Raw genomic sequence first — 23,681 nt, 5'->3', positions numbered from 1 at the left:
TAAGTATGGGGGACTATGAGATCGTGGCTATTACTGAGACGTGGCTGACGTCAGGAGAGGAGTGGATATTGAATATTCCTGGTTTTCGATGTTTTAAGAGGGATAGGGAAGGGGGGAGAAGAGGTGGAGGGGTGGCGATACTGGTCAGGGACACTGTTACGGCTGTGGAAAAGATGGATGTTGTAGAAGGATCATCTCTAGAGTACGTATGGGTGGAATTAAGGAACAAGAAAGGAGCAGTTACTCTACTAGGAGTATTCTATAGGCCCCCCGGTAGCAGTAGAGATATAGAGGAGCAGAGTGGCAGGCAGTGTTTGGAGAGAAGCAGAAATAACAGGGTTGTTATAATGGGAGACTTCAACTTCCCAAATAGAGACTGGAACCTGCTTAGTGCCAAATGTTTAGATGGGACAGAATTTGTTAACTGTGTCCAGGAGGGATTCCTGACGCAGTATGTTGACGGGCCGACTAGAGGGAATGCCATGTTAGATCTAGTTTTAGGAAATGAACCGGGACAGGTGAAGGATCTATTGGTGGGTGAGCATTTGGGGGACAGTGACCATTGCTCCATAACCTTTAAAATTGTCATGGACAGGGACAGGTGCAGAGAGGACAAGAGGTTTTTCAATTGGGGAAGGGCTAACTACGAGGCTATAAGGAGAGAACTTGGGAGTGTAAATTGGGATGTCCTTTTTGAAGGAAAATGTACCATGGGGATGTGGTCGATATTCAGGGATCTTATGCAGGATGTTAGGGATAAATATGTCCCGGTGAGGCAGAGAAGGAATGGCGGGGTGAAGGAACCGTGGGTGACGAGAGAGGTGGAACGACTTGTTAGGGAGAAGAAGGTAACATACGTGAGGTATAAGCAGCAAGGTTCGGACAGGGCCCGTGAGGAATATAAGGTAGCCAGGAAGGAACTTAAAGGGCTGAGGAGAGCTAGAAGGGGACATGAAAAGGCTTTGGCTAGTAGGGTTAAGGAAAATCCCAAGGCCTTTTTCAAGTACGTGAAGGGTAGGAGGATGGCTAGGGTGAAGGTAGGTCCGATTAAGGACAAAGGTGGGAGAATTTTCCTGGAGGCGGCGGAAGTGGGAGAAGTTCTGAATGAGTACTTCTCTTCGGTATTCACCAGGGAGAGGGGTCTTGATGATGCGGAAGGGAGTGCTGGTAGGGGTAATGTTCTCGAGGTTGTTGCTATTAGATAGAGGATGTTTGAAGTTGTTAAATACTATTAAGACAGATAAATCTCCGGGGCCTGACGGGATTTTCCCCAGGCTGCTTCAAGAGGCTAGGGAGGAGATTGCTGAACCGCTGCTAAGGATCATTGAGTCCTCGTTGTCTACGGGGGTGGTGCCGGAGGATTGGAGAATTGCATATGTGGTCCCCTTGTTCAAAAAAGGTAATAGGGATAGGCCAGGGAATTATAGACCGGTGAGTCTCACGTCTGTGGTTGGTAAGCTGTTAGAAAGGATTCTGAGGGATAGGATTTATGAACACCTCGAGAATCATGGACTGATTAGGGACAGCCAGCATGGCTTTGTGAAGGGATGATCTTGCCTCACAAGCCTGATAGATTTCTTTGAGGAGGTGACCAGGAAGATTGACTAGGGCAGTGTGGTGGATGTGGTTTACATGGATTTTAGTAAGGCATTTGATAAGGTTCCTAATGGTAGGCTTCTTCAGAAGGTCAGAGGCCGAGGGATCCAAGGAAGCTTGGCTGTGTGGATTAGGAATTGGCTTGCATGTAGAAAGCAGAGGGTTCTGGTGGAAGGAGTGCCCTCGGATTGGAGGGCAGTGACTAGTAATGTCACGCAGGGATCGGTTCTGGGACCTCTACTTTTTGTGATATTTATAGATGACTTAGATGAGGGGGTGGAGGGCTGGGTTAATAATTTTGCGGACGACACTAAGATAGGCGGTGTTGTGGATAGTGTGGAGGGCTGTCGGAGCTTACAGAGGGATATTGATAGGATGCAGAGCTGGGCTGACAAGTGGCAGATGGAGTTCAATCCGGAGAAGTGTGAGGTGGTACACTTTGGAAGGACAAACTCCAGGGCAGAGTACAGGGTAAACGGCAAGGTACTTGGCAGTGTGGAGGAGCAGAGGTATCTTGGGGTTCATATTCACAGTTCGTTGAAAGTTGCCTCACAGGTGGAAAGAGCAGTTAAGAAGGCCAATGGGATGTTGGCTTTCATAAGTCGCGGGATTGAGTTTAAGAGCCGCGAGGTTATGATGCAGCTTCACAAAACTCTAGTTAGGCCACATTTAGAGTACTGTGTTCAGTTCTGGTCGCCTCATTATAGGAAGGATGTGGAGGCGTTGGAGAGGGTGCAGAGGAGATTTACCAGGATGCTGCCTGGATTGGAGGGTATTGAATATGAGGAGAGGCTTAAGGTGCTAGGGCTTTATTCACTGGAAAGGAGGAGGATGAGAGGAGACATGATAGAGGTATATAAAATATTGAGAGGAATAGATAGAGTAGACAGTCAGCGCCTCCTTCCCAGGGCACCAATGCTCAAGACGAGAGGTCATGGCTTCACGGTTATGGGTGGGAGGTTCAGGGGAGATGTCAGAGGGAGGTTTTTCACCCAGAGAGTGGTTGGTGCATGGAATGCACTGCCTGGGGTGGTGGTGGAGGCAGATACATTGAACAGGTTCAAGAGCTTGTTGGATAGGCATATGGAGGAACGTGAGATAGAGGGATATGCGGGAGGAGGGGTTAGGTAGTGTGAGGGTGGTCTGATGGACGGCACGACACGGTGGGCCGAAGGGCCTGTTTTGTGCTGTATGGTTCTATGGTTTCTATGGTTCTATGTTCGTGTCATGATTTCAATGACCTGGGCAACAGTTGAGTTTCTTCATTATATTCTCACCCCATGTGTCTTGTTTGTTTTGATTATGCTCTTTAACACATTAACGGTCAGACAGATTTTAATGGCGAGCAGATCCCGCAGGAGACTCCGGGGTCAGAAAAGTGGGAAGATTACGAGAGACCGAGAGATGGAGAGCAGGAGGAAATCTATAATATTGTTGTTTGTCATCCCTGTAAATTTCATCATGTTAGTGTCAGTGTTTACGGTGTATTGTAAATTGAATAGGTTGTGGAAGTCGGCTTTGTAACTGAAATAGGTTTCATGCTCCAGCTTCTGAGTTGCTGTACAAACAAGTGAATTTATGCTGTGACACAAACTAAGTTCAGGGAGCAGTTCAGGACTGTGACGACATCTCCTTTTCGCCTAACTGCAAGATAATTAGACACATTTAAGAAGTGAACTCTCCCCAGCAGCAAAATTTCTTTCCAATATCTCTCCTCCACAATCTCTATGGGAATCTGTAATGCGGATATCAGGTAATTCTGTCGAATCTATTTACAAATTTACAATCCGTTGTACCTTCTAGTGTCCCCCATTATTGTGTGTGTGGGGGGGAGGGTGGGTGAGTGTGTGTTAAAGCATTAACTTCTTTGACCCGCCCTTCACCTCTCTCCAGTTTGGGACTGGAGAACCAAAATATCTCACCGCTCCCCCTTCCTGTCTAATAAATTACACGTCGCTCCTTCGTAATTAAAGTTCCTTCACACAACATCCGGGTTGGTCAGCATGGACTTCCCACAGAGACAGTCTGATAGACGTATAATGAAGTATGAGCAGGCTACGTGGCATTGCAGAGTTTGCAATCAGTTGTGCATTAGTAGAAGACATGTAAAAATAAGAGTAACTAATGACGAAGTATATTTTACATACATTCTGGTGCGGCCTCATGTCCTGACTTGGATAACACAAGCTCGCAGTGACTCTCTGGATCGACATGTAAATGCGGCGTGTAATTGTACAGCCAGAGTGACCAGACCACTGACCTCACGGGTCCCCAGTTAAAGTTTTCAGGCCGTGTGATTTCCTCTGCCTTTCCTCCCGGCACTTGATTCCGTCTCTGTGGCGCAAGCGGGCAGAGCGTCCCGCTGTTAACCAACAGGTTGGTGGTTCGAGCCCACCCAGGGACGTTGAGCTAAGGTTTTCTCCAGACATTAAACACGTGGGGGCGTCGAAACAGGAATCACAATTCGTTTAGAGGTGAGAGCTTGAAATGGTGTTGAACTTGGTGACTGCTGAGACATTACATGTATTTAAAAAATGGTACGGTAGTGCATAGTTACGGTAATGCTATTACAGCGCAAGCGTCCCGGGTTCAATTCTCGCCGTCTGGAAGTAGATTGTACGTTCTCGCCGTGTCTGCATGGATTTCCTCCGGGTGCTCCGGGTTCCTCCCACATTCTAAAGACGTACGGTTTTGGAAGTTGCGGACATGCTATATTGGCGCCGGAAGCGTAGCGGCACCTGACCCGAGAACACTCTCTGAAAAGGATGCAATTCACTGTGTGTTTCGATATACGTGACAAATAATGAAATCTTCTCTTATTTTGATAACTTGGAATTACCCAGCTCTGCCGCCTTATTTTCACCATGAACACCTCCATTCCCGATCAGCAAAGACTAAGTGACGTCTGCCTCCTTCTGGAACATACAGCTAATCATTTCCTCACCTCGAACACTCTCACCCGTGTGTCAGAAATTGTTCTCACCTGAACAGCTTCTATTTTGATTCCCTTCATGTCCTACAAATCACAAGTTCAGCCACGGGCACTGGCAGGGTCCCGAGCTACGCCTTTCCTGGCTCCGTGAGACAGTCCATGTTCCCAACCTTCTCCGGCACCATTCTCCGAGCCTCTCCCCGCTACCTCCTCCACCGGTGCGGATCTCGTCAATTTTATCAACTTCACTGCTGACATACACCCCGCCATCAAATTAACTTGTACCATATCTAACACCTCTCTCCATCCTTCAGGTTCTATCCATCCCAGAAGTCCAACTATCCACCGACATTTCCTGCAAACCCACTGACTCCCACAGCTGCCTGGAATACACCTCCTTCCATCCTGTCCCCTGTAAAGGCGCAGTCCCAATCTCTCAGTTTCTCCGTCTCCACCTCATCTCCAGATGAGACTTTCCGTTTCACGACATCTGAACAGCCCTCATAGATCAGTAAAAGTGGTTCCACCTCTCCTATGATTGACAGATTGCTGACCCGCATCTTCGCTATTGCCCGCAACTGCTCCCATACCCGTTCCAACCAGTCAGAACAGGAATAGAGTTCCCTTGTTCCTCGCATTTCCCCCTACCCGTCCCTGCACCCACCACATCACCTCCGCCATTTCTGGATGGTTCAGCGGCATCGCACCGTCACTCACATCTTCTCCTCCCCAACCCTTCCTGCTTTGGCAACATCGCCCGTCTCTCCCCAACCGATAGTCCCCGTCGACTAGCAGTTTACCCTGCAATCGTGGGACGCACAACCTTTGTCCCTTCACCACTCCCCTCACCAAAATCCAGAGACCTAAGCAGCACTTCCAGGTCAGGCAAAGTTTCAGGTGCATGTCCTTCAACCTCGCCGGCTGCATCCGGTGCCCCAGAGGTGGGCTGCTCTGTTGTTGCAAGTCCACGCTTAGACCTGTCGACCGTTTTGCGACACCTGCGCTCTGTCGACGATGACAAATACTGAGCTTCCTGATGCATGCCATTTCACGTCCCCTCACCATACTCACACTGACATCTCTGCTCTCGGCCTTTTCCACTGCGAGGGCGATTCCAAAAATGCACTAAAAGAATCAGCACCACAGACTCCACCTGTGTAGTCCGCACCTTAATGACATGAATAACGAATTCCCCAATTTCTGATTAAACTCACTACCCGTTGTCACTTACCCTCCTTCTGATCCACAAAGATTCTCTCAATCATCTTTCTTTCAAACCCGGCTCAGCTCGGCGTTATGCAGTTTCGTTGCTCTTCCCCAGATCCCCTCTATGCCTCGCACACTTACTTAACCCACTGTGTGTTCTATTCCCTTCCCCAAAGCTCCCACCCAGCCATCTTCTCACCCGTATCAGATTCTACCGAAAATTTTAAAAAAGCACCGACTCCGAGGCACTCGGCAGAGTAATGCTGACACAGCAGTCTCTGGTGCGTTGCATCCTTTGCTGATTGTTGAGAAGGCAACAGAGGCTAAACGGTATTGAATCATGAATTCTTCATAAAATGTATTTCGGCCAATATTGGGCGTTTGTTTACATAACTGCTGGCGCACTTTGGAACCGTTGTGAATATCCCAGAGACGGTTGAGCAGAGATTTTCGAAAATCGTACCCAGTGTCAGTGATTAAATTGGCAATGTTGGGCTGAGTAAGCTGGGATTTCTTCAGCTGGATGAAGAACATTGAACGGAGACTTTATGGACCTCATGGTGCACAGGTCCAAATGTCGCTGAACGTGGCAGAACAGGGTTTCAAAGTTAGAGTGGTAAGTCCACCCTTTGTATCCGCTGGAAATGTGTAAGTTTAACCCTACTGACCCATGTCGAACCTGAGATTTTTCATGAAAATTAGCGTCCCTGCACTGGCGTCTGGAAAGCCCAGTGGTTAACACCCTGTAGTCTGACGTGACAACCCTTTAGCATTGCTATCTCTGGTCTGTTTTGAAGAAATATTGAGTGGGTTGGGAAAAGGGAAAACGCATCAGTCCTCATACACAGGATCTTGGAGAAAGTTTTAAAACCTCCATGATTAACATGCTCAACCGATCAGGCAAACAGTGCAAAGAATGAAAAGAAAAAAAAGGAACCCGCCTTCAGCACACGGTAATTCACCCCATAAATGAAAGGCTCCGTTGGGAGTTAAACCCAGGATCTCCTGTTTACTATACAAGCGCTTTGACCAGTTAAGCCACGGAGCCCTCGCACCGCCCTACAGCTGTTGTAATGAGAAGCAACTTGCATTAACTGCTCTTCTTCGTCTGCTGGCGAGGGAATTCCCTCATACTCTGAATATTTCTTCAGATACACTGCTCCATCAACTTACGACCATTGTATCACCGGATCAAGGAGTGGATTAACCGCAGTGCTAATTCATCCTCATTTACTGAACACTTCCTCGCCTCCAGTCGCACCTCCCTCAATCCCTCGCCCGCCACCTCACGAATGCACACAGCTCTTTGTCTCTGATCTCGACAGAGCTCAGAATAAGTCCTGATATGTCAAATAAAATGAACAAGCTAATCAATTGGTCATGTTTTTCAACCTCCTTAAATGGGAAGGTCTTTGAAAACAATTGTTCATTTTTGTGTTGAACGAGACAAGAACAGTGAGTACCGGGAGACAACCGTCATGAAATCGCTTCAAGCAAGGGAGGTGGCTGATTGTTCGTATGTATTCACCTTTGGGAACACATTTCTCCGCGAATGAAGCAAGTAAGGACCCTGTATTCTGACCTCTGGCTCTCAAGCAGGTCCGTATATAAACCCGTCCGTCTCAGCACCGTTACCAGAACGGGATAGTTGAATTCCAACGTTCATTATGACCGTGCTGGGCTTGGACACCGAGAATTCTGCCTGGTATGACGCTTTGCATGAAGTGAAATCATGTAACGTTCCCCGGCACCGACGAGCAGCTCCGCTTGGTGAATGTGACGAGTACAAGCTATCCCCACCACTCACATCCCATCGGCAATTTAAGCTAGACTGGGTTTAAATTTTACCTCAATTTCTTTCTGACGTACGATGTTACCAATTTGTGTGCGAATTATTCCGTGTTAACGGCACCGGCCTCTCTTAGCAAAGCGAAAACATTTCAGTGTCCGAAGTCTTTTGTCAGAATCAGTTTCTCCGGAACCGTCTGGTCATCCTCAAATGACACAGAGTGTTGCAGAAATGAACTCCATTCAGGTTGTTGTTTCTACTCTGTGTGAGAAGCAGGAGACGGACATGTGAAGATCCTTAATTACTCTGCAGTTTGCATTTCTCGGTGTTCCGTCGATTTGTGACAGGGTTGTACAATAATGATAATTCTGCTTCAAAGTTTGATCTTCTTATCTTTTTCTGTGTTCCATCTTCTCTTCCTCTTCTATATTCTCTGTATTTACTTCTCCTATTTCAGAAGAGAAATGCATTCCTAATTCGTTGCGTTTCCTGATGATGATGGCTGATGATGGCCAGTATTGAATATTTTTCCTCCTTCTGTTCACTCTTTCGATGTTGAGTTCAGTCGGATGCTGCACACCATATGAAGATTGCGATCATTATGGTAACATGATGGGGTGCAAAACTTAACCTCCAACAAAAACGGAAACCTAAGGTTTGATATCCCATAAAAGGTCTCTGTGAAACTCCTGGTGTATACATTTTGGGGGTCGGTATTCAACCGTGATGTTCGGCGCCGTCTGGATCAGCTTTGCACTTTCTCCCTGTGGCCACAAGTATTTCTGCTAGATGTTCCGGCTTCCTCCCACATCCTAATGATGTGCAGCTTGCAGGATAATTGGCCACGGTACAATGTCATGTGTGCAGATGAGTTTCCGAATTTGAGGCAACCAATGCGAACGTAGGGAGGGTAAAATGTGTCGTGCGTAGTATCTGTAAAGGTGGATAATTGATGAAGGGTGCGACTCAGTGTGACCAATTTACAGTGTCATGACTGGATGTTTCAATTGCATCGAACTTAATAGCCAACTCTGACACTTCCTAATTCCACAGGAGCTGTATGACGTGAGTATTTTCATGTTGGGCATTATTAAGTGATACTGCATCTTCCACTGCATCTAAGTGATATTACGTGATACTGCATCTTCCACGTATTTGTCCACCACCGCACCTTGTCTAAATCGCCCACAGTCACCTTGCTTCCTCCATCGCATCCACAATTCCATTCATTTTCGTGCTGGAGGCATAATTAAGTAATCATTCATTTGATATATTTACACAAATAATTGTGGAGCACAAGCACCGTGAACCTGTGAGAAAGATCAATTTGTTCAGTTAATGTCAAACAACGATAATCTATCTGATGATTTCATCAGATACAGAGACAGGTTCTGTACAATGCAGTAGAACTATGGACAGGACCTTAATCCCATCAAGTCTTATCGACAACTCTGCCAAAATAAACGAATCCTATCTGCTTTCATTTAACCATAGAACCATAGAACGGTACAGCACAATACGGGCCCTTCGTTCCACCATGTTGTGTCGAGCTTCAAACCACAGCTAAGACTGTCTAACCCCTTCCTCCCACATATCCCTCTATTTTAAATTCCGCCATATGCTTATCTAACAATCTCTTGAACTTTATCAACGTATCAGCTTCCACCACCACCCCAGGCAGCGCATTCCATGCACTAACCTCCCTCTTTGTGCAAAACCTCCCTCTGACGTCTCCCTTGAACTTCCCACCCATTGCATTAAAGCCATGCCCTCTTGTATTGAGCATTGGGTGCCCTGGAGAGATGTGCTGGCTGTTTACTCTTTCTATTCCTCTTAGTATTTTGAAAACCTCTATCATGTCTAACCTCATCCTCCTTCTCTCCACTGAGTAAAGCCCTAGCTCCTTTAGTCTCTTCTCATAATCCATACTCTCTAATCCAAGCAGCATCCTGGTAAATCTCCCCTGCACCTTCTCCAACTCCTCCACATCCTTCCTATAATGAGGCGACCAGAACTGGACACAGTACTCCAAGTGTGGTATAACCAGAGTTTTGTAAAACTACTGCATTACTTTGCGGCTCGTAAACTCGATCCCACTATTTATGAAAACTAACATCCCATAAGCTTTCTTAACTACCCTATCCATCTGTGAGGCAACTTTCAGTGATCTGTGGATATGAACCCCAAGATCCCTCTGCTCCTCCACATTGTACAGAATCCTGTCATTTACCTTGTACTCCGCCTTGGAGTTCGTCCTTCCAAAGTGTACCACCTCAAACTTTTCAGGATTGAACTCCATCTGCCACTTCTCAGCCCAGCTCTGCAGCCTATCAATATCCCTCTGTAAGCTTCGACAGCCCTCCACACTATCCACAACACCATCGATCTTTGTGTCATCTGCAAACTTGCTAACTCATCCTTCCACCATCTCATCTGTCATTAATAAATATAACAAAAAGTAGAGGTCCCAGAACCGATCCCTGTGGTACACCACTAGTCACAACCCTCCAATCCAAATGCACTCCGTCCACCACAACCCTCTTATTTCTACAGGCAAGTCAATTCTGAATCCGCACTGCCAAGCCTCTTCGGATCCCTTGGCCTCTGACCTACTGAAGAAACCTACCATGTGGAACTTTGTCAAATACCTTACTAAAATCCATGTACACTACATCTACTGCACTACTCCCATCAATCTACCTCGTCACCTCCTCAAAGAACCCTGCCCGGCTTGTTGCCGTTTCTTTCCATTCTCCGTCTGTCTGTCGGTCATGAAAAAATCAGGTGTTTCTGAAATGCAGCACTGAGCTGAAACGACTTTGTTCTGAACGACCTCACATTCCCGGATATTTCTCTTCATCTTTTCATTGACTGCAACCGCGAAGTTAACCATACCGTTCAGGTCGCAGCCTCCACTAGAGGCGTGGGTTAGAATCCCTCTACTGACAGTTAAGCATGCTAAATCTTGATTCTCCCTCCCTTTGGTTACCCTGTTTTCTTCTACTGGCCGGCAGACTTGCCTCGCTCATTCTTCTCTTCTGTACTTGAACAACCCTTTCCTTCCACAGATCGCGTCTTCCCCAAATGTTTTTTTGTTATTTGTCCGATCACCCTTCGCGAAGTTCCACTGGTCCCTCTCATCTGTCAGCGAGATCATGGTTCATCCTTTCCCCACTCTCCCCTTCCATCTCCATATCCGTTGTTTCCCAAATCCACAGCAACGTACTTAAGGTAAAGTTGCATGCAGTCGCAGCCCAGAGGGGGAATGGTGGGTTGGACAGTTGGGGAATGAGAATGCTTGTGTGAGCTGCGAGGTCGATAGAGACTGAAAATAAGATAAACACAGACAGTGCAGGAGTGAGAGGGTTAGACAGTGAGGTGACGGAAGACTTGCAAGTTCAGCGAAAGGACGATGGAGGTAACTGAGCGGAATGTGAGACGGAGCTCGCCAGTTGTTCCCGGTCCGAACTATTCTTCTGGGCCATTTATCCAAACCCCACTATTCCTTGATCTATCAAGTAATCATCCACCTACACTTTAATTAATTCTGATGATCCAGCTTCTACCGCCGGCCGGGGCATGGAATTCCAGTGATTCGTTGTCCTGTGCAGAAAGAAAATTATTTGGAACCTCAGTTTTAAATGTCCAGCCTTTCATCTTAGTGTTCTGTCCCCTTGTTTTAGACTGTCCTGTTCTTAAAACAAAATACATCCCAACGTCTGCCCTGACAAGCTCCCTGAACATCTTATTTTCTGATCAAGGTCACGCTCATGTTTCTAAACTCCAAGAAATACCGGCCCAACTCAGTTCGACAGTAACAACTGCATTCAGCAACTGGAATGACAGTGGGTTTCCAAACACTAAATTTGAACTGTTTCATTGCACAATTCCGATGTAATAACCGGATGTGGGCTCTTTGGTTTATTGTTATGATTCTCGCTTCGGGTGCTGAAGTGTACAATAGGCGAGAGATCCCGGCTTCAAACTCCGGACGAACCCATTTATTTACCAACTGATGGACACCTTCTACAAGGAGGAAACTTTCCCAGATCTGCCTGTTTCCACGCCAGCGTTCTGTGAAAGCCCTTGTTGTAAACGCGAAATTGTTCAGGGCTTTCTTTAGTGCAGCAGTTATCACGTTCGCCTTACACGAGAAAGCCTCCTGATTTGAAATCTGGCAGAAACATTCTGAAATCTCTGTTAACTGGAAATCAAGTGGCGTGGACGGGACACCACCAGACGTTTATTCAATTAAATGCAGCTGATGCCCCGTCCACAAACCAAAGAACTCAGAGACTTGAACTGCACGGAAACAGGCCCATCGGCTCCTCTGGACCGTGTAGACTTAGGTGCTGATCTCAGCAGGTCCAATTTGCCTGTGTTTGGCCCATATCCTGAACTTCCCCATTCATACATTTTATTGCGCAATCCGTTTCCAGACAAAAACTGGTCAATCTCATTGTATCTTGCAAAAGTTCGTAATTTCCAACTGCATAACACTGCTTACGTTTCGTACAGGCCACATTCTTCTGCTCGTGCACTGCAGCTTTGCCATATCCCTCAGTGTACTGAACTTGGGAAAGCCATTGTGTTTGCACTGCCGAGAATGGGAAGTGTGACCTGATGCACTTCAGCACAACGCAGAAGGGGAGGCGATATGACCGGCACAGCACAGTTCTTGGACCGGAGATCTCAATTTATTCAACATTCAACTCCAAACTGGCACCGGATTCCAATCTGGATTGAAGGTTTCATTCGCCAGGAGAAAGAAGGTTGAAGCTCACTCTCACAGCAAATGTAGCAAAGGAAGACATGCCGGAAGCAGTGGCAGTTTGTCTGGGGAAGGGTGGGAAACTGAATTGAATCTCATGACAATGGACAAGTCGCGGTACATATTTCAATATACGATACATGAATCGTGAAGCATAAAAACGTTGGCAAAGCAATTAAGCCAGGACTGATTGGGGATATTATAGATTGCAGTAAATCGATAAAAATCGATAATCTAGAAAATTCGCTAAACCTTTGGGATTCGGGACGGATTAAAATTCTGGTAAAGATGACCAAGAAATGTAACTTTTAACAGAATATAGAACGTCAAAATTAATTTGTGGGACATGGAGAAGATTGAATGAGTTGCAAAACAATGGCCGATTAGTCGGAACAGACGAGGTGGCCGAGAGGATAAGGTGATGGACTGCTAATCCATTGTGCTTTGCACGCATGGGTTCGAATATCATCCTCGTCGTGAGCTGTTGATTTGAGCAACGAGCTTTTAACGCGTTCATTTAAACACTTACCAGACTCCAAATTTTCCCACCGTCACACAAACAGTTTTAGTTTGTGAGTCATGAAAGGAAAAGTTCGCAATAAGAATTACTCACGAAATTTGGTAGAATGAGAAGGGAATGAAATGTGTAGGGAAATGGTGTGACGACCGGTACAACTCTTTCCATCTGTCTGTTTGCAGTGGTGAACACCGAATGTATGTTATCTGGGGAGAATTCTGAAGAGGGAACCTAGCACACATTTTGGGAAGTGGTTGCAATTGAAACCTTCCTGCAGAGGGGAGGTGAGGAAAGATTGAGTACATAGCGGGGTCGCTGAATCTCCGAAGCCACCGATTTTGGACCGAAGACAGATCGATCCAGGAATTGTCCAGGTCGTGATATACAGGACACTGCGGAATAGCGGGTCAGTGTTCGGACTGAAGAGCCACCAATCAGCAAACGCTGCCAGACACGGACCACATTAACATGAAAAATGCTGTGTGATGAAACGTTCCGCACGACTTCATGACTGCTGTGTGAGAGGCAGGTGACACTGCCGATTTTCCTGCAGCTGTTCCTTAAATTCCGACAACCAGCATTCAGTTTTGATTTCCCTTCTCGACTGTTCTGTTATCTCAGGTTGCACTTCTGCTGATCTGGTTACACCTTCATGGACAGACATTTCACATTCATAATGGGAGTGGCGGATGGTAACCTGTCACTGTTAATTAACCAGACGAAAAGTGAGCAAATCATTGCAAAACATTGTCCTGGTTGTACAGATGAGGAAAATTGAAGCTGAATTGGATTTTAATAAGGCCGTGGAGGCAAGGGGGGAACCGTAGAATGATCGGGACTCATTCGGACGGAAGAAGCCCCCTGTGCGTTCAGCCTGGAGATGCAGGGAAGGTAATAAGTGGCATTTATCGGTGCAGTGAAGATGCAGAGGAACATTACAGTTGCCGAATGAGTGGAGGGACAGCATAATTCTCGAACACACACCCACTGGAAAGGCGGAGGTATCAGACAGCAGGTGGGTTACAGTGGATACATCCCCACAGTCTGATTCAGGTAGACTCTCAATGTCTTCGGGAAGGTGTCACCATTATTGCTCCGCAATTCTTGCTCTGCATGAACGTATGGTAAGTTCGGCAAACTTGCAAATCTTGCACTGAAACCCACCGATATCCATCAATAAATCAATAACCCCCGTTCTGTCCCAAGATGTCGTGCGATCGCCCATCCTCCAGTCTCGAAATCAACCCTGACCCAATGTCCTTGCCCTTCAACACGTTCATTATCCATGCAGCACTGGACCATTTAATTCCACTGGACTCAAACCTGTGTGGACACTTACTGCTCTGCTAAAAAACCTACCATGTGATGTTCTGATTTTTCCTCAGTTAAAGTTTTTTTTCTCTTTCATAACAAAATGTTTCCTTGAGTCTTGATCGGTTGATTCATCGCTTTCGACTTTCCACCAATCAATCAGAAACTGCGTGAGGCGTAGATATGAGCTTTCGTTTTTCCTCAGGTTGTTGTTTGGACCAAGAAGGCGATGATTACATCTGTGAATATTAGTAGTAGAACGCCCCCCAAGTGGTGTTGATATCTGTACAGCCGTGTATTATCCCGACCGAGGAGCTCAAGGAGGGCGGCGAAAGTTTTGCCAATAATACCAGATATCTTGCTGTTCATTGCGACTTAAATGTTGAAATAATTAACAGAGAATATTTACACAGTGGGGTGAGTGGAAATCCCTGGAGGTCATTTATCGAGCCTTTATCATAATAATTTAAGAAATATTTCATGTCACGTGTAGAGAAACGAGACCTTGCTCCGATATCTTAATCTCCTTCAACTGGCAAAACGCTGGTGTAACTCAGCCTGTGAGGCAGCATTTATGGAGGGAAATGTTCGGAGCAGCACACAAAACGCTGGGCGAACATTTACCTCCATAGTTGCTGCCGGACCAGCTCAGTTCTACCAGCTGTTTTGTGTGATGCTCCAGAATCCAGAATCTGCAGTCTCTTGTTTCTCCATGGTAATCTCATTCCGGAGCTTCCAACCTGTCGGTTTGTTGGGGACATCACTCTGCACTTAGTTTCAATGAGGAGCTGCTGTACCACGACTGAACCTTCATGGTGCTGATCCTGGATCCCACGGATCTCTGGATGAAAAGGTGGGACAGTCAGTTCCGGAGTTTCACTGTTCTCATTTACTGTAATTTTCAAACGATTTTTCAGGTTCGGTGAAAGTGTAACTGCAGACAATTAAAGACAATGATTCTTAGTTACTGACACATTGCTCAAACATCTGTCTTCGGCACTTGTCAACTCAACACGCCTCCACATAGATGTCGAGCAAAGATGAAGGTAAAATACTTTCCCTCAGTTACTGTTGTTATCCCGATTTTGAAGTCCCACTTCTGTCTGCTGGAAGATGACACAGTGCCACAGGTTCATTCAAACGCGTTTATTTCGCAAAACATCGGTAGGGGGAAATCTCATTACTCTCAGGTAGAGTCCGCAGAAGAGTTCTTCGAGACACAGAGGGGTCAGACAGTAATTTATACAAACATTGTCACGCACACTTTATTGAGTCAGGAGCCGGATTTCTTGGTTGAGCAAGAAACGGACAAAGGGCCACTGCAAATGGACAAAGAGCAGCCTCACACCCCAGATTCAGCTCATCTTTTTACAATCGGGTGAGACAAAGGCAGGTATCACCTCATTGTTTCAGACAGCCTTCCCATTTCCTGTTAAGCTTGACTATCATCCCTATAGTCAAACACAATGGGAATCCAATTAAGTTCCAGACACAGCAATTACCACACAGCACCCTGCCCAGGAGGGCAGTGGTGTGCCTGTTCTGGCCTGAGGACACTTTGTAAATCAGTATTTCGAGCAGCCATAATTCTCATCCGTCTTAAGACATAAATACAGTTATAGTTTATTAATCCTGCACTTCCTCACTGTCAGCAAATGACAGCAACAACAACCGATTAATTATGGAGCGTCGAAAGCATCCCAGCTCATGCAATGTGTCCTTTTTCATAATGTTGGGAACCTGGACACAACACTGGTGATGTGAATAAGGGAAACCGTGTGGTGCCTCAGATGACCCACAGAGAAGGGAACGTCATGTCTGTCTCAGGTCGTCTGCTTCATTCACAATTGGTTACGACACTGAAACAGCTCGCCCCACACATTGCACCAAGCCGGCGTGTAACCTTCGTATCCATCAGCGGAAATGGGTGAAACGGGAAAAGCGAACTCCCTAAATTTCGAGGGAATGAAAACTCTGCCGCGTCTTCGAGTTGTCTCAGTTCCGTCACGGAAACATTCGAGGTCTCAAATCACTTCACACCAGCAAATATTCCGTGTGCTTGAAAATGCGCCCGTCCTTCTTCTCACTTTCTCACAGACCTCCGGCCCCATCATCATTCTCAATTCTTTCTTCAGAATACTTCAACAAGAAGAGACCGTGTGGCCTCATGGAGAAGGCATCTGACTTCTGTGTTTGATATGACGTCAACAGAAGATTGCCGGTTCGAGTCCTGCAACGGTTGTTTTATCGACATTAAGGTTTTGTTTCCATTCTGTCGCTCACTCCCTCCACCACATCTGTCCGATCTGTTCCCAACACACTCTTTTGAAACGGGCCTGTTTCGACCACAGTTTCCTGCTCCACGTGTACTCCGGTCACCAACCTCATGGACAACATAACGTTATCTCGCCTCGTCATCGCTCGCAACCTTTTATTGTCTATGTCTTCTTGCGCTGCATTTCCACAAACACCTTCATAACTGTCGAGACAGAAGAGATTTTTCAGATGTTGGAATCGGGAGCGACACAGACAAAATTCTGGGGGAAATCAGTAAGGCAGGCAGCATCTCCAGAGGGAAATGAACAGTGAAGTTTACGGTCAAGATTCTTTTTCAGGACTGGAAAGGAAGCGGGCAGAAGTCAGAATAAAGAGGTAGGGTGTGGGGAGTATCACAAGCTGGCAGTTAATTGATAAGAAACATTATGATTCTGGAGGAACCCAACAGGCCAGGCAGCATCCGTGGAGAAAAGCAGGCGGTCAGAGTTTCGGGTCAGGATCCTTCTTCAGCAGTGACGACAGGAAAAGGGGATGCAAAATAAATTGAACGCCAAAGCAGAACAGTGACAGGCGGACAAAAGAGGGGAGGCGGGGTGAGCACGGGGAGGTGATAGATAGCCGCAGGTAAGAGATGGTGAGAGGCCGGTGCGTGGGCTGAAAGATCAGATCCACTGAGAATGGGTAAAAAGTGAGGAAAAAATAGCTAGAAAAGCGAAGAAGAGAATAAGCATGGTGGGGGTGGGTAGTTGTGGGGAAGGGGGTAGGGATGACTTAAAGTAGGGAAATTCAATGTTCGTGTCGTTCCGTTGTAAGGATCCAAGACGGAAAATGAGGTGCTGTTCCTCCTATTTGTGCTTGGAAGTCCCCTGGCAGTGTCGGAGTCCGAAGACTGACTTTCAGTGATAGTGTTGGAGGGGGAGTCGAAGTGGCTGGCAACGCGCAGATGCAGATTGAGGTTACGTACAGAGCGCAGGTATTCTGCGAACCGGTCACCTTGTCTGCGTTTGTTCTCACACTGACCACCGAATGCAGCATATATTCAGGGAGGTGCAGGAGAATATCTGTCTCACCTGAAAGTACTCTTAATGTTCCTGGATGGAAGTGATGGAGGTGGGGGTAGGGACAGGTGTTGCACTTATGGCGGGGCAGTGGAAAGTTTTTCCTGGGTGGGAACAGAATGGGTGGTGGTGGGAAGGAGTCAACGTCGGAGTCGCGGAGAGCGCAATCCCTTTGACAGGAAGTAAGGAGTGGGTAGGGGAATATATGCTTGGATGTGGGATCCCGTTGGAGATGGCCGAAGTGGCGGAGAATGATGTGTTGGATACATAGGCTGGTGCGATGAAATGTGAGGATAAGGGTGACCCTATCATGGTCGGGTCTGGGGAGGGGCGTGAGAGCGCAGGTGCAGGTAATGGCAGAGATCAACGGTCAACGTTACCGGCCGAGACCGTTGAACAGGACTGGAAGAAAATAAGGCAGAGGCCAGAACAAAAAGTCGGGGGATGGTGAGAAGAGCAAGCTTCGAGGTGGTAGGTTAGCCCAGGGTTGGGGGTTATGTGGGTGGGGGAGTGGGGAGATGCATGAATCTGAGAGATGACAGAACGATGATGCGAATGGCTGAATAAGGAGGAATCGTGTAGGAGAGGGAAGCAGGCAATAAAATAAAGGGAAGGAGTGGGGAACAGAGATAGAGGAGCAGGTTCCAGCCTTCCGTCTCCTGAACCAGGACTGATGAACACGTTGGAGTTCCCCTATCTCAGGGTCTATGATTCAGGCGCATTTTGTTCAGGGACATTGTTCGGACTCACCGAAATATTTTGTGACGATGTGGTGTCGGGAGGAGCCGCTGCTGGGGAGCCGGACTGATGTCGGTGGAGTGTGCGGCACTTTCAGAAGAACGGATCGCAGGGAAGAAATCTCCAGCTGTGGAACTTCGCAGCGATTACGGAAGTAACTTATGATTTGTAATAAAATAGAAACCTCCATCATCTCATTGAAACCGAAAGTACCTTTGTGAGTCCACTGATAAATTTTCCGCGGAAATTGTGCCGTGAGGCACGAAATTCAAAGAAAATATAAAAAAAAACTGCCGAAACCCGAGATTGAATCAGGGACCTTTAGATCTGCAGTCTAACGCTCTCCCAACTGAGCTATTTCGGCTCCTACTGTTGTCACTACCCGCACTAATGAGGAGACCAATGGGGCATGGTAATACTGTGACAAATGCTCAACACTTGGGAACATGACACTGGACCAGAATTAGGTGCAACATTGAACCTGGAAATTGTATCTCAGTCCATTTTTAAAAAGGAAAGCTGGACAGTGGAAGGAGATAACGTGGCTGCAAGAAATATTCGGAAAATCCAGCAAATTGAAGAATATTACATTATGACTATTCGCCGGTTCTGGTTGGGCACCTAATAGTTCAAAAGTCAGGGGTCCACGTAATCGGTTCAGGCGAAGCAGGAAGTCAACCTACTAATCCAGTTCACTGCATTTGGAGTTCTCACTGGATAAACCAGACACAGATTGATTAATCGCTCTGCAGAGCTCCTGCTTTAAGTCCGCAGAGGTAACGCTGAACAGCCAGGCGTCCGCAACACTAATTCACCATCCCACTGTCACACTAATCAATCTGCTTGTGACCTCCGGCACTGCTGTTACAAAGCCCAATGAACGTTTGCGGAACACCTCCTATTCCGTCTGGACACGTGTTGTCTTCAGATTTGCAGGAGGACTGTGGGGCAAACATGACCACCAGTAATCCTCCGCAACGAAAGCCATCATGCACTTTAATTGACCATCGCTCTGGGCACCGTGAGAGGCACTCAAATGCGAAGGCGGTGCGTATAATCTCTTTACCGAGAACACTCGAGAAGAGTTGTAACGTGGAACGTCAGCTCCTGGATCAGCCGGATATTTGTGCTGTCTTCAGGTTTTCCGTTTCGGTCTTTGCAGATAGAGGACCCATCACCGTGGCTGTAGAGGAAATATGTATTTTAATACATTATGGTCAACGGAAAGTTGAAATTCAAAATATTCCAAGGCAGACATGATTAACTGAGAAAAAAACTATGCAAGAGGATGTGAGGACGACATGGAATATTCCACCTTGCTCACCCTAATGGTTTGAAAACAGCTACAATATTATGATCCTTTATGTTTATCTTTCCTCAGGAAAATGTGAAATACTTGAGCAGAATTGAAAAAAATACTCGAATGTTTGCATAGATGACGGCCCTCGCTTGCAAATTAAACTGTTGGAAGAACCCCTCCCCCCTTAGAAGATACACAATAGCACGAGGGACAGCGCGAGGCTGGGAGAAGTTGCATTTCTCCTGCAAATTGTCAGGAGGTTCACGATGATTAGCCTCAGTTCCGCAGTAATACTTCAGTGTTTCTGTTAAGCAGAGCCTCGATAGCAATTCCGCCTTAAATATAGCTTTATTTTGTTCAATCGCTTTCCCCACTCACCAAAATGACCTTGTGGAACTCCGCGCAAATGGCACCTTGATCATGCAACCGGATTATATTGAAATCTGGAACGTTACCTTCGTGTTCGCCCACTTAAATCAAAAATATGAGCAGCAATTATAAACGACACATAGTAACGTAAAATCATCGTTTAATACAACAAATGCACTGATCACAGGAATTGGAATTTTCATGTATAAATGCGCGCATCCATTTTCTTCCCTTCACATTGCCCGTGTCATTGATGTTTGTCAGCTGCACCCTTCCTTCTCTGTTCTCATGTTATTTTCTTCAATTTATTATTCTACAAATGTGTGTGTGTGTGTGTGTGTGTGTGTGTGTGTGTGTGTGTGTGTGTGTGTCTGGCTGTGCGTGTCACGAGAAACGACTCCTTGTATGAACTCTTTGGACCATTCGTCAGTCGGTCAGAGGAGAATCGACGACTGCGTGGACTTGAAGCTTTTCCCCAGACGGGCTGTTCTCCAGAAAGTTTACTTACTCTACGTTCATGGAGTTGTCAGGTTATTGCTGATTTGAGTGATCTGACGCTCTCTTCACACACTGGGTCAATACGCCTCTCCGCATAGTATCGCCTGCACTCTTTAAAATCGATAATTCTTTGCAATCATTTATCCATTATGTAACCAACGTGAAATTAAAAAAAATCGTTTTCTTTGAGAGACAGCCGAATGGTGTCTGATTTAATGGAAATCAGGTCATATACGAGGCTGCTTCAAAAGTGGGCTTCCGTTCAGTGAACTGATCTAATTGATAATATTCACCAACAATTAACGCTGCAAATGAATGCTGGGCTGGAATTTTCACTTCCACCTGAATATCATGGGACAGTGTTAGTTCATCAAGTTATGAATTCTTCATGTTAAAACTATGTCGGGCCCTTATTCCTTGGAGTTTCGCAGAATGAGCAGTGAACATATCATACAAACAAAATAGAGATTTTAAGGGAGACTGACAAGGCAGATGTTGGGATGTTTTAACCACTAGGAATGTCACAAACAAGGGGTCAGAACTCTAAGATGAAAGCAATTCATCTAAAACTGAGGTACCAAAAGTTTTCATGAAGCTCTCAAATTCTTTGCCCGTCGGCTGCTGCGATCTGACTTATTCGAATTACCTAAAGTGGGGTGGATAATTATTTGCTTGATCAACAATAGAGGGGTTTGGATAAATGGCCCAGAAGAGTTGGGACCAGGACCAACTGGCTCAGCTCCGTCTCACATACCGCTCAGTTACTTCCATCGTCATTTCTCTGAACCTGCAAGTATTCCGTCGCGTCACCGTCTATCCTGCCACTCCTGAACTATCTGTATTCATCTGTTTTTCAGTCTCTCTCTACCTCGCAGCTCCCACAAGCATTCTCATTCCCCAACTTTCCAACCCACCATTCCCCCCTCTGGGCTATGACTTCATTCACTGCTGCCATCATCAGATTACTGTATATTTATGAAACTACGGATGTTGAGATGGGACGGGAGAGTGAATGAAGGATGAACTATAATCTCTCTGGCAGTCGACAGGACCAGTAATAGATCACGAAGTTCGATAGGACGTTAAAATTAACAACTTGGGAAAGACATGTGATCTGTGGAAGGACAGAGCTGTTCAATAGCAGAATCGAGGATGGAGCGAGGGAAAATGGCGGCCAGTGGGAGAAAACAAGGAGGGAGAATCAAGATTTAAAACACTTAACTATCAGGAGTGGTATTCGAACCCAAGCCTCTGGTGGAAACTAGGACCTGAACGCGTCTCCTTATACCGCTCGGCCATCCTGACGATAGGTAACAGTATGATTAATTTCACTACTGCAGCCAATGAAAAGCTGAAGGTATGTTCATGTGTCCGGGGGTGGGTTCGGAGAAAATACAATCTTAATTTTCAGCCCGGTGCTACATTTCAGAAACACGTCGTTTATTTCATGATCGACAGACAGGCAAGGAATAGAAGGAAATGGGCCATGTGAAAGCGGAAAGGATCACTTTTCTTTGGCATCGTGGGCTGAGAAGGTGTAATGGGGTGAATTTCCTGTCCATGGTGCTGTTCTGTTCTATTACATTGTACATAACAAGTCACCACATCTGGTGTCATCATCAGATGGATTATCACTGTTTGACATTAACTCACCTGACTGATCCTTTTCACAGCGGTACTGGGCAAGCAACAGGTCACCAACAAGCTGTCCACACACCTCGGCCTGAAATCCGCCGTCTCCAGCTCCATCCGTCAGTCGACGTCTGCCATCCTCTCTTAAAATTTAGCCTTGCTTCTAGGATCGGAGTAACCGGATTTGGCGTCACGGAACGTGTCGATCAGGCCACGCCGCAGTGTGTGTTTCTGCAGGAAGGAAAACGTGTGTTTACGATCCTCCACCGATGGTTATGCAGGTTCTCTGTGGTGTCTCCTCCGCTGCGATCTGACCTGCTGAATTGCAGCACACTCCGCTTTCCCAACAGCAGCTGCTCCCGACAGTTTGAGGAGCTCCACCCCGATGTTCACGAGCTCGCTTGCAGAAATTCATTGCAGCCAAGACACATGAAATTAAAAAAGTAACGTGAAACGAAGAGGCGGCATTTCGTTGGGTTGCCCACGAGGGCGCAGTGACCGAGGTAATCGCGGCGCGGGACTCTTCTCGAATCCGACCCTCTTAAAACGCGTGTGTTTGAATCAGATGAGACAGGTGTGGTGGAGGGACTGAGCGACAGAATAGAAGCAAAATCATATTTGGTAAAACGACCATGACAGTACTCGAAGCTGCAATCTTCTGATGACTTTGCATCAAACACCGAAGCTAAACGCCTGATCCATTAGACCACACCGTCACACCCTTCTGAAAACACCAAGAGATGGAACTAAGAAACCTGCTGGGCCGATGTGCTGCGAAATAGTGAGAAAGAGGGACGCATTTCTCGGGTACAGAGAAAATTAACCGCTGTCAAGTGTTTCCACGAGTGGAATGATTACTCGATGTAGCTTAATGTACTGACCCACTGAACAGCACTTTCATTCCGGTTGGGAAGTTAGAAAGTTCACTATTCTAGTGACAGATATAATGCCGTCAAGCTGGCTCACTGGGATGTATGGAGTGAGCTGGTTCAGGGTCGAAATTAATTTTGAGTGGGGCGGACGACTTGAGGCAGACATAACGTTCCCTTCTCCGTGGGTCATCTGCAGCACCACACGATTCCTCTCATTAACATCACCAGTGTAATGTATCATCCGACTTAGGTGACCAACGAACGAGTGAACAGAAGTATATTTCAAGCTGTGCAGCACCAAGAACAGTTATGAATGTGGAATCGTTTATCACATAAATAAGTAAAGTAAAAGCGATGAGAATTTGAAGCAGAATAAGTATAATTATTCAATTTCGTTACAAATCCTAAGGACATTGAGAAATGTAAATTGTATCATTGTAAAGGATCTGCAAATTTCCGTCTCTCGCTTCTCACACAGACCTGGTTGAGAACCAGATGTCAGGGTGAAGAGGGTTTTCCTGCGTCGTCCCAGGGAAAATGTGTTCCTGAAGGTGAACACATTGAAACCATCAGCCACCTCCCTCGCTGGAAGTGATTTCATGGCGGTTATATCCCATTCCCTTCTGTTCCCACCTTGTTAAATGGACAAAGGCAATTGGTTACCATGTCCGCACCACGTGAGGAAGTTGTTAGTCACCGACTATAGATTAGTTTGTCTATTTTAGTTCACCGGTGGGGAACTCTGAATCCGTGGTAAGATCAAACGTGAAGAGCGGAGGTGGCGGGTGAAGGGTTAGCGGTGTTGCAAATGGAGG

At 46.4% G+C, this 23,681-nt stretch overlaps 2 non-coding genes across 2 annotated transcripts; one reads left to right on the top strand and one right to left on the bottom strand.

The window, feature by feature from the left end:
• The first annotated feature begins 12,689 nt into the window (after window positions 1-12,689).
• Window positions 12,690-12,771, top strand: trnas-gcu (transfer RNA serine (anticodon GCU)). The gene has a single exon. It is a non-coding gene; the product is annotated as a tRNA-Ser (tRNA).
• Window positions 12,772-18,486: 5,715 nt separating this feature from the next.
• trnac-gca (transfer RNA cysteine (anticodon GCA)) lies at window positions 18,487-18,559 on the bottom strand. Its single transcript has one exon. It is a non-coding gene; the product is annotated as a tRNA-Cys (tRNA).
• Between the last annotated feature and the right edge of the window lie 5,122 nt (window positions 18,560-23,681).

The sequence above is a fragment of the Pristis pectinata genome, chromosome 30 (genome assembly GCF_009764475.1).
Source record: "Pristis pectinata isolate sPriPec2 chromosome 30, sPriPec2.1.pri, whole genome shotgun sequence".
In the NCBI taxonomy this organism is placed as follows: domain Eukaryota; kingdom Metazoa; phylum Chordata; class Chondrichthyes; order Rhinopristiformes; family Pristidae; genus Pristis; species Pristis pectinata.
Note: the sequence above shows the minus strand (reverse complement) of the source record. Positions and strands in the feature narration are given on the sequence as shown.